Here is a 13,000-nt window from a genome sequence, read left to right as displayed (position 1 = left end):
CTGCACATTCACATCCTATTTTCTTTGGTTTTAGTGTTTTCCTAGCATAGTAGTGTTCTATTTTTGCCTGAGAACCATGCCATTGTTAAGGAACATACAGGAGGTTTTAATAATATGGCTTCTGATCCTCCGGTATCTCAAATTGATATGTTTCTTGACTTAGACAACCTTCAAACCACACAGGGGGATTTAACTCAGCTTATTACACTTTTAACACAAAAATTTAACTTTTTGCAGAACTCTGTTGACCAGTTCCTTTCAGGAAATGCGCATCCAAATGGTATGATCTCTAACAACCTTGCTCTTGGTTTTAACAGAACACAGAGCCCAGTGGTGGTTGGTAATGGTGTTTATGGATTTGCAAGGCTGGTTTTTAGAAACAACTTATTTTTTCCTGCAAACACCTCTGTTCCACCATATTACAACTTACAGAGTACGTTGGACACCTTTCAGGCAAAAATGCTGAAGGTACGTAACCTTCATATTGATAATTTTTTATTTGACTGAATGTTTGAGGAAGAAAATTGTACCTAAAGGACTACATGTATATAAATTTCCAAATGGACTTGTTGCAGGGACTGAGGCACATAAAAAACTTCTAGAAATGTTCAGTTCATTATTATTTTTAACAATGCACAGTTGAATGATTTATTTAAAGATGTAAATGATTTAAAAAAGAAAATTGCTAATTATTTGTTTTTGAACAATATAATGTTAAATATAACGCTATTGTTAATAAACTAGTGCAGCAAGTTAACTTGAACTCACAAAGGAAGCAGAAGAAACTCCTTAGAGACCAGGCAGAATATTCTAGTTTTAAAGCCTATCCACTTCCCAAAACTTTTGCTGATCCTAAAGGGTCTAATATTTTAAAACGACAAGGGAATCATTTTAATACTTGTGGAAATAATGTACCATCCACCACCTTGCCTTCACAAGAACAGTCTAAAGATAGAACTGAAGTACTTGATGTTAATTGTTTTGATTTGGAATTCCCACCCCTCAGGAGATCAGAAAGAATTCAAAACCAGAATACAAAGTTTTTTTAGACACCTCAGAACAACTGGGATCCACTCACAGAGGACGAGGGAGGGGGAACATGAGGGGGAGGAAGTCTTGGAAGAACTAACTGGGGATGGTCCCCCGACATACAAGTCACACTGACCCTTCAGGCATTATACAGACTCATGGTGGAGTGATGTTGACATACTGGGGATTGAACACTTTTAACTATACAGATTTAACAATTATCCCGGCATATTTTACTCTTTTTAACAAGAGTTCTAAGTTTGCCCCTACCCCCTAACTTAATCTTTTGGATGCCATTATTGAACTTAAGCTTTACACACATAAACTGAATTTTATGATCACCCTGGATAACAAGGTACATTCTGATAAACTTATTACTCCTGGGGTTCCTATAATAACATAGTTAGGAAAAAGAGTACTTACAGCTCTCAACTGAATTCCCACAGGCAGTTTTTGAAAGAGCATGTGTGAGAGGGAATTTATAAATTTCAATAAATCTGTACTCCCTACAGTCACAATTTGACTAGAGAAGAAAAAGAAGTTATGTTAGAACTCAGAAACAACCTCCTAATCAGAGTTATGAAACCAAATAAGGGGGGTATTGTTATCACAGACAAGGTTGAATACACATGTACTATATTCAATATGTTACAAGACACTGACAAGTATAATATGGTCTCTAAGAATAAGATATCAATTTTATTTTTTTTAATTTTATTTATTTTACATTTGTTAACCGGGATGGTCCGGCTGGATACGTGTCCATTTTCAGCAGAGTCCCGGGGAGAAAAGCTCCAAAGTTACAAATTCAGATTAAGAAATAGACATTACAAATAGATGATCAGCTAATAGAGGTTACATAGAAGAAGATTGTAGACATAGTACATAGAGAAAGAAAGTTATAGGTGTAACAAAATAGACAATCCACTAAATTGTGGTTACAATACAAGTTGATTATAGACATAGTACATGCATTCTTCTGTGAGGCCAGAGGCATACTTTTCAATTGAGAATAGTGGTTGAAGATAACAATACTTAGAGTTACAGTCATAAAGGATCTCATTGTTTAAATGAGGGGGAATGGCTGAGCAGAGTGTGTTGGAGGGAAGTGTGGCGTCTTAGTCGGGGTTGGTACAGGGGCATATCCAGTGCATACAAAAAGATAGAAGTATTTTTGGAAGATGCCTTGATGCAGAGTACTACTGATAGTGACACATACAGATTTTTACTCAGTAAATCCCCATATATCCTTAATATGTTTGGCATTCCTAAGACACATGAGGATATTTCCTGTCCTCCATACAGGCTTACTGTCGCAGCTAACAACTCAAAGACATACCCTTAAGCAGTATACATTGATTGTTTACTTAAAGAATCTATTAAAAAAATTTAAATTCATCATATATTAAAAGACTCTTTGGACTTTCTTGGTAAGATTAATACACAAGTTTTTGTTCCTTCAGTGAGTTTTTCTACTACTGATGTGGTGGATTTGTTTTCCTCTATTCCTCACTCTGCTGGTTTGGATTTGTTCCCTAAAGCCATTACTGAACTTACTGAACTCAACAGCTCTACTATTAATTTTATCATTAATTTAATGGAACTAGTTTTGACTATCAATTTTGTTGCATTTGAAGGTGAATATTATAGACAAACTAAAGGTGCTGCTATGGGTGCATGTTGTGCCTGAATATATGCAAATCTCGTATTATACAGCTGGGGAAAATAATTTTATTTTGTCCAGCTCTTTTTCTCCCAGATGGCACACTTACCTGAGGTACCTGGATGACATTTTTTTTCTATTGAGGGATGGTGATATCAATAGTAACACTAATTTTATCATATATTTTTAGAAGAATCTTCCTCCTTGTTATCATTCACTGGGCACTTTGGTTATGATTCTATTGAGTACCTATATGTAACTATTCTTAAGGATTATGCTAGTAACACCTTTACATCTAAAATATTTTACAAACTTACTTTTTTGAATAGTTACTTAGATTGCCACAGCTGTCACCCTCAAGACATTAAATGCAACATCTTTAAAGGTCAACTGATGAGAGTTGCTCAGATTTGTTCCACTAGACATTTCTTTGATATTGAAGTTGACACTTGGAGAAACATGTTTTTGGAAAAGGGGTACCCTAGAGATTTTCTAAAAATTTTCACTGATGTCAGCCAACTATGGGGTAAAATATATTTACCACTGTTAGTTCATGACAAAGTAACACCTATGGAAACACTTACCAGATTGGAACTTTGAACATTATTCCCACTGGTAACTTTATACACGCACTACTGGTGACATACAGTAATTATATGGAAAACATTCAGGACATTGTTAAAAGAAACTGGAGCATTTTTAAATGAGTTATTTTCAAAACTTTAGGTACTAAACCTTAATTTGTGTTTAAAATGGGATATAAATTAAAATATATTTTTGAACACCTATACCAAGACCCCCACCCCCATCATAATGACAACAAAGGTACCTGGAAATGTGGTGCATGTCACCAATGTACTTACATTCTAGACAAGACAGAAGTCTTGGTTGATAACCCACCAATGAAAGTCAGGTTGGCATATGGGAATTGTTTAACTAAGGGACTTGTATATATTTCCATCTGTCAAACTTGTTTTAGTTTCTATATTGGTAAAACTGAATGTTAATTTCGTAAGAGAATTTATGAGTATATTTATGCTATCAACAAAATTAACATGAACAATGCACTGTGTAGGCATGCCCAAAGTTGTGAGGGATTTATTAAGTTTTTGTTTGCTATTGTCGAAACAGTACCTTATGATGTTAAAGGGGGACGTTGGGAGACAAAATTAGAGATGAGTGAACAGTTTTTGCAGTTGAAACTCAATGCTGCAAATGGAAAAGATCTTAATGAACATATATCAATAGTACCTGTGTTAAAACATAACAGCTCAACTGCAATGAAGTTTTAAAAGTTTTTATAAAGTGTACTTTTTTGCAATTTTTTCATACACATCAAAGTAGTATTTTATCTTAATAGTAATTTGTTTATTATGTAACTGTTCATTTATATCTTGCTTATTAGACATTTTAACATTTTATGAGCTTATTTTAATTTTTGTCATCACTTCACAACTGTGCTATTTTTCCCATTCTGTATTTTTTACATAGTTTTTTTTTACATTTTTACATTTTCACTTTTTCATTTTTTATATTTTCATATACTGTTTTATGATTCTACACTTACGTAATTCAGACATTGATGTTCTGTTTTACTTTTGTTCCTATTGCATTCATTGATTGAGTACCATGCACTTTAAGAAACAACAAGGAGTATTTGAATATGAACATCGGACTCTTAACGTTTACTTAAGTGTGTGCACTTCTTAATTCAAATGGTTCTGATGAAGCCCTATAATTAATGGACGAAAGTGCTCAACCTTTTTATTGTTTTTAATACTAAAGTGGATTTTGTTATTTACCCCTTTAATTCTGGCTGGTAGTCATTCGCAGTATTGTTTTATGGGTTGTTCCTAAGGAAGGTGACTTTTGAGCTTATTTTTGAACATTTACTGTTTTGGCTCCTTCAGGAAGCACAGCATTTCATGGGCTGTTTTTTCTTGCAGTTTGCTTTTTCGTTGAAATGGACACCCTGACATTCTGATGCGATTGTTTCAAATGCATAAATATATCTATCCAAAAGGGAGTACAATTCAGAGGAGCCAGCAGCAGCCTCAGGTACAAGGTTTGGTGGGCATTTCTAGCATTTGTGATTGTCAGCCAAATCAGTAAATACCACAAGATTGGATTTGGTGTAGTGCCTAAAAGCAGAAAAGTTATTAGGGACTGAGAAGTAGGTTTTCAGGGAGACGACAGCAAGAATATTAGATTTGACTAGGGAGGATATAATAGATAGTGTGTGGTACAGATGAGGATACATTAATTAAGACAATATATAGGAGACTGTTATCTCTGGTAGGCAGTGGGATGAGTTTGTCAATTGTATTGGTATTAGCAAATTCTGGAACCCTCTTGTCATACTTGTTGTTGCTAGAAAATTTTACAAATTTTATATTTAGATGGTGGATGCCACCCAAAAGAAAGGTATTTGGATCAATGACTAGCTTTTCATGATTTTCAATATTTCTTTGTACTTCTCTATTGTTCCCTGTTGTATATTGTACTCTTACCTCGGATATCCAGTAGCTGTGTCATTTCTGAATGGATTTAACCAATCTGAGCTTGCAGTTATGTCCTGTATGCACTGACTTATCTTCACTTTTTTCACTTCTCCCTGAGGATTAATATTGTTCTCCTACTTAAATTTTCACCCATATAATGTTGCACCATGAAGTGACTGGATCCTCTAGTTTTGGCAGGATAAATTAATATTCACCTGCAGAGAATAGTTGAGGGTTCACTAAATCACTTTCCAGTTTTATTTTCAATATCTTACAGAAGTCTCTTTGTAGTCTGTCTGGGAGAAGATAGATTTTACTTTTTAAGGTCATGTGTGTATGTGCGTGTCTGTGTGTGTGTATTTGTGTGTGTGATAGTATCAGTAAATTATACCTGTTGTATCAATATACACAATTTTATAATTTTCTGCCATATGTTATAATGCCACAGATAAGATTTCAGTAGCAAATATGGGGGTGCGGGATTTTATAAAGCCTACACTTTTTTTTTACTGTGTAAGCATTGTGCCATGCTGCTTACATGAAAGTAAGCAGGTTTTAGATTCAGTAAGCACAACTGAGCAACTCGCATACATGTGCCAACACAGGAAGTTCAATGGCATGCAAATCACCTCATAAACAAGTGAATCTCATGCAAATGAGTCAGGTCGAGCAATCCAGCAAGCAGATAGGCAGTTCTTCAGACCCCGTGTCAGTGTCTGCAGTGTACATGGAAAATTTCTGTGTACCGGAGTGTAGACAAACAAAAGGGGTAGATATATGGACAGAAATAGCATACCACATCCAGATATGAGTAAAACTATCCTCTTGTGTGTCTGAAAAATTGAGCGAAATCATCCTCCTGTGTGAGTGAAAAATTAAAGGAAGTAAGTGAAATTAATGTATTTTTGTAATAATCTGGGCATGTTTGCATGGAGCACCACAGTGATCAAACATGCTTTATAAAAAAAAATAAAATAAAAAAAATAAAAAAATTGGAAAAAAATAATATTATTTGGCAGAAATGTATTACAGGACCTTGCATGGAGTATCTACAATGGTGCATTGGTGTTGTTGCTAGTGTGGTAGGGCTATGAAACTTGTAGTTTCTAGGCTGTGAGCATGGATCCCTATGCAAATGAGGTGGAGTTACTGAATACCATAAAGGGGTAATGGTGTCCGCATATCCCCTTTGTGTTGACAGAGAATCATGTTGATGTGTACACAGGAAGTAGCTGACATCAGGTGGTGGTGTGTCCATTGTCTTCTAAGCTCATTTCAGCTTAGCTGCACCTGTTTGCCCAGATTATCACCATGCTGAGTGCGTCCATTCAGAGGGGGTGTGCACTAACTTCTAAGCTTTGTTTACCTATGGGGCATGTGGTTACATGATGTGCCATAGTGCTGAGTGTATCTAAAAGGTCAATGACATATTAATCAGTCTTAATCCCTGTTTAACTTAAACTAGGACCATTAAATGATGTTAATCACATACTAGACAGGCAGAATACATCATAGTTAGCCAATCACACATTCTGCACCCACAGTAGAGCTCTATAAAGTATGCATACACTCTACAATCTGATTTGTCCTTAATACTCTGTACCATTGGAGTACACAGTTGGGAATTTTAGCATGAGAGAATGCTAGGGGCTGCTGCAGATCTGCTACATCTGTATGTGCTATATGCTGAAGTCAGTGCTGCTGCTGCTGACAATAGACCTAGGCAGAGAAGGAGGAGAGTGTTCAGGCTAAGGGTAAGCTTACAGAAGTTACATGAGCTGGAGATTGGAGAGCACTACAGGGTGACAGGGACATACTACAAGAACTCACTGAGCTCTGCCGCCCTCAACTCAGACCCAGAGCCAACAGAGGGGAACCCATCCCAGTGAAAACAAAGATATGTGTAGCCCTTAGAGTACTAGCTACAGGTACTTTCCAAAGACCAGCTGGGGACATGATGGTGTCTCACAGGCATCAGCATCTGGGGTACTGCACCATTTCCTGGATGCCATGCTACCATATGCCAGTGAGTACATTTATTTTCCCCTAATCCCTAAGGTGAGGACCAGCCATATGCAACACTTTTACTGTGTAGCACACTACCCTGAGGTACTGCGTGACACAGATTGCACACATGTACACATCAAGGAACCACGTGGTGAGAAGGGTAGAATCTACATCAACTGCAAGGGATACAACTCCAACTGCCAGGTCATGTGCAATGCCCAGGGGTTTATCATGAATGTGTGTGCTGGCAGCCCTAGCAGTTATCACGACTCCCATATCTGCCATGCATCACAGCTGTCCCAGATGTTTGCTAGGAGGGGACATCCCGCATGGCCATTTACTGGGGGATGCTGGCTACACATTGGGACCATAGATGATGACACCCATCAGAAATGAACACACACCCACAGAGGAACACCATAATGAGGCACATGCTCAAACTAGGAACATCATATACTATGTGTTTGGGCTACTGAAGTCATGGTTCCAATGCCTTGATATATCTGGTGGAGCCCTGCAGTACTCTCCAGCCACATGAGCACATATGCTCACAGTATGTGCCATTCTGTACAATATGATCCTGTGGAAGCAGCTGCAGCAGGATCAGCAAAGAGAAGGGATACACAGCCCCCCACCAGTGCCTAAGTCATCATAGCCACAGCCACAGTAGGAGTCAGAGGAGAAACCCCTGATGATGTCCCTGTAGGCAGACATAGGCATGCCTAGTATGTTCTGGCATTGGCTAAGAGACAACGCATAGCAAATTCGCTAACAACCTAGGGCCCTAGGAACAGACACCTTACTCCTACTCATATACATATATTAAAATAGTTGATGCAAGGCAACCCACACAGCCTGTACCTATCCATGTGTTGGCTGTATACTGCTTGCATCAGACAGAGTCAGCCCTGAAGTACAGTTCTGTCAACTGCTGCATTCACAAGGTAAGTCTCTAACCTACACACTAATTGTAAGGATTACTATAATATGGTATTGTATGTATGGATCTGCTGCTGTTATGCAAGGAAATACAGTGGGCTATTTGGACAGATGTAACATCCAAATGGGACTACAGATACTCAGTCCAGTAGTATGTGTTCCTTAATATTCACTAGGTCTCATAGTTGGAATATTCACTACATCAATCAAGGGAGATGCTAAACAGTGGGCTCAAATGATATGTGGACTACTGTCTATCCCAGCAGATCATGTGCTGTTGTTCCCCCACCTCCAACACAGCAGTGTTTCCATATAACTGCTTTAATGGAAAGTCAGCAATAGTATACCACCGGATCAGGCAATCTCAGGGCTGCAACATAGAAATCAATCACAAATTGTAAGTCTCACTTAATGCAGGATAACAATGTACATATTTTTGCTGGTGATTGTGTGATGAATGACTGCTCTTTGGCAGCCTGTGCAGCTCAGTGGACTAGGGAAGTTAGCATGTGTGATGGTGTTAATGGTTCTAATCTGGAATTATTCACATGTTTTGCATGTGAGGTATTATTATGTCAGTAATTTCACAGACTGTGAGTCTGTGTGTGTGGTGTAACATTCAAACCTCACTCACATATTAATGACATCAGACAGCTGGGGATGCCGTGGATAATTTGAGTGAAGGCAGTACTGCGGAAACAGGGACAGATGTCAATGTCTGTAACACACAAAATCCTGCACTGGAGTACAGATAGGTGTGGCCTGGAGTAACTTGATAAGTACTGACAGTCCCACTGGGCATGCCCATAAGTTTAGTTAAAATGAGTGCAGTTCTCCTTCCCCTTCATCAAAATGACCTGTTATGTATAGATAAGTCTATACCTACAGACACATAAGTATACATATCAGTCTTTCACTATTTCTCATTCACATACATAGTATATCTGTCTCTATGCAGTGTAAAATAGATATACGCCAGTGTATATATAGCTATATATATATATATATATATATATATATATATATATATATATATATATATATATATATATATATATATATATATATATATATATTAAACAATGCATAGACTGACCCCATATATCTACATAGCACATATACATAGCATATACAGACACAGCTACATTTATATATACATCCCTGTTATATACAGAAATATGTCTGTGGATGTCTGTATTGTCCTACGTTGCCTGATAATGGTGAGTAAATCTGTACTATCACACATCCATACTGTTGCTCAAAGGATCCAAACTAAGGATGCACCAGCACATAATCCACTTATCTACATATACCTGTGCCTGCTGGATGTCACCACGTAGACAGACACATGTGAGCAGGTGGTGTAATGTATAATGTTGTCAACACACGCATGGACATGGAACATTGTTCCTGCCCACAGGTTTGCCTGTCTAAGTGCAAACAGCCACATATGACCATACTGGTAACTGTACACAATTAGCTAAGATAATAATAGTTATCACACTGTTAGGATACTAGATACAGATAACAGTACAAAGCAATATCATGCTGCAGGCCACAGATGCTGTTCAACACAAGCCTAGTGTGTGTAGTTCACAAGTTCTGTGCCTGCAATCACATATACAACAGCCTTAAGCCGTGGTGCATGCGATAAGTACTGTGTTCTATAGTGTGTATGACTAGATAGATAGGAGTTCTAATCTCACTCCAGGCTACTTGGTGCGTGTGTGTGTGTGTGTGTGTATCCCCATAGAAAACAACTGGCATGCTCTCATGGGCTATCAACCTGCAATGCTTATTCACTTTTTGGTCCTGTAAGTTGCTGCTGGTGTCCAAACTGCCATCTTCTACAAGGCCCGATAATGTCATCCACGTTAAGATTACCAGCTGCCAGTGTAGTATCAGACTTAAGCCATGCCCCATGTAATAAGTACTGTGCTCTATTTTGTGCAAGAGTAGGTAGATAGGGGTTTTAATCTCACTGCAGACTACTTGGTGTGTGTGTATCCCCCTGTAAAGCCACGGGCATACCCTTGTGGGCTATAAACTTGCAATGCTTATGCACTTTTTAGCCCTGTAAGTTGCTGCTGGCATCCAAACTGTCCTCTTCTACAAGACCTAATGATGTCATCCACCTTAAGACTACCAGCTGTAACTGTTGTATCAGACTTAAGCAGTGACACTTGCAATGAGTACTGTGCTCTTTAGTATGTAAGACTAGACAGGTAGGGGTTTTCATCTCACTCCAGGCTACTTGGTGGATGTCCATATGGCCTAAATAGGATCACCTCAATAAAGTAGAAATAGGTAGGGTTTTGCAGTATTCTAATTTTAGCAGGTGATATGGCATCCCAAATGACTGACCACAACAAGGACTGCTGAGGTCATCAAGCATTATATGTCATAAACTAATAGTACTAGCAGACATGAGGTGCATCGTGTGCCTCACGTATGGTGATCTGCAATGTGTGCCATTACATAAGTAAGTGTTCTAAACTACATACAGCCAACTTGCATTATGTGTGTGCCTTGGTGTGTCCTGTATGCAGTAATTGAAGGTGGTGCTATCCCCAATGTAGCCATGTTTATGTGTGAGAATTTACATCATTTTATGGAACCATAATGTTTGAACTTCACTAGTATAATGGCCTTACAGCCCTCACAATTGTACACAACTTTATACCCGTCATTACAGGATCAGCACATATTGCCCTAGTCCAAGAGGGACAAAGGCCAACACCCTGTGTTGGGATGATAGTCACCCAGCCAATCATGCAGATAGCATGTGCTAAGGTGCACTGAGGTGCTCTGTTTGCCTTGATTATGCAGGGTTCTGTTCCAAGGGGGTGCTTAGATCTACTAGAAAAATCTTCCCTGCCAGCATGTATTATTCACCTCACAAATGAGGTTAATGTCCTTACACTGCTTTATCCATCTGCTATGCCTCCTACAGATAGGCAGCATGTGCAATCAAGCAGGGTCACACATTGACCCATATGTAAGGCACAGCTCACCTATGAGTAGTCTATATGCCACAGGCTAAGATGACACTCAATGCAGACAATCCCCATGGAACACTTACTGAAGACATGAGGTGTCTTTGTGAGGGACAACACTGTTGTGTGCAAGTGCCAGTACTGCTTGGAAAAGTAAATTACCAAATGGCCATTGCACTCAGGAATTGGCATGCTGAGGGAAGAGTACTTGGAGGTTATGAGTACATCACTTACTGGTGACTGTACCCTCAGCTATGCCATATGATTCCTGCCATACCACTGTAGGGACATGGTTATCTGAGGCACATGAGATGTACACCCATGTGGCAAGGTCTGTGTGTCCAGTTCTTTCACCCCTGTGTTTGTACAGCACATGTTGCAAGTGATGTGCTACTTACCAGGTACATAGGTCTTACTGATGGAAATTATACCACATATAGATATGTGTGGAGTTCATGGCCACTACTATGTCAACATATATGTGTTCAGCAATTCCTCTTGCAGGGTTGTGACATAACACAGAGACCCTATGAGTGCTCACAATTTGCAGGGATCAGCCAACGTTGTTAGCCGCAGTCAGTCAGTACTCATGTGTATTGTGCTTAAATGGCTTCCACACAGTGGAGGACCAAGGACTGCACCCTGTTGAACACTACTACCTATTGATCAGCTATTGGAGGTGGATGTCCTATGTTGACTATGTGTGCCATTAAGGGGCCACTTAGTGACCCCTAAAATGACAGTATCATGCATGTCTAAGTGGGTACTTTGTAAATGCTGCCTGAGTGAGGATATAGACAGACAGCGTGGCTCAGTCTTGGCGGTTGTATGCCCTGATGTCTCCTCACCCAGGTCCTGGATGACTGCCTCGGACATATCCACCACATGTAACAGTCATGCTCCCCCATCACACATACAAACTGTGTACAGTCAGCTGTGTGTATATCACATATATGTATGCTGATCAGCTCCATCATGATTGCCCCTATGGGCATACAGATATGGATACTTAAACAAAGAGGTCTATGGTTATGTTGGTCCGTGGATGCACCACCTCTGTGCAGGGGTATAAGAGTTGTCATTGACCACTCAGCTGGGGTGCAGCCAGTGGTTTCAGTATGATTGCAAGGTTTTCCCAATGGAGTTGGTAATCCTTGTCATATGACATGTGGGATGCAGCCTGAAATGATAGCATGTGCAACAGATGCTGTGTATCCTCCATTGAGAGGCCAATTACGAACTGCTCTGTAAATATGGAAGTCATGGGAGAGGTTGTAGGGATGTCATGTGTCAAATGTGGTGGGGACAGGTGAGTGTAGTTGACACTGGATAGCTATGAGTACAGACCCAGCATATGTGGCAGCATTATGTATGACTTCACCGACAATCTGGGCCTGTCAGGTTTACTGTGCCATGATGAGCCTGTGTCCCTCCTGTCATGTACAGCCAAGCTGATGTAGTTGTAATGCTGCTGACAAAATGCATGAGTGCAGAGCTCTCCATACTTGCCTGTTCCATCCGAAGGATGAGGTGCAGTCAAGCTATGTCAGCCATCCCACAGGAGGTAATACATGGCTTTGTTGACATATATGTCTATACTGTCTGTGGGGGAATTAATGTTGGTAATTCTAAGGAAACTGATATGTGGGCAGATCCGGCCAGGGTGGACCTCACATGGGGGGTTGTGGTGGACACCCATAGTGGTAAACACATGGTGCAATATTGTGGTTCCCCATGCGGGGATGTCACGGCACTTCTCCAGGGCTTCGTATGTACAGACCTGGCAAGTGAGCCGCAGCATGGCTAAGCAACACAGTGTATACATGTTACACTTCCCTAACATGTTTGTGTGTGCTCTATACAGA

This window comes from Protopterus annectens, chromosome 2.part0 (genome assembly GCF_019279795.1).
Source record: "Protopterus annectens isolate FY-2018-M chromosome 2.part0, PAN1.0, whole genome shotgun sequence".
Classification (NCBI taxonomy): domain Eukaryota; kingdom Metazoa; phylum Chordata; order Ceratodontiformes; family Protopteridae; genus Protopterus; species Protopterus annectens.
The sequence above is the reverse complement of the archived record's forward strand: the minus strand, read 5'-3'. Positions refer to the sequence as shown.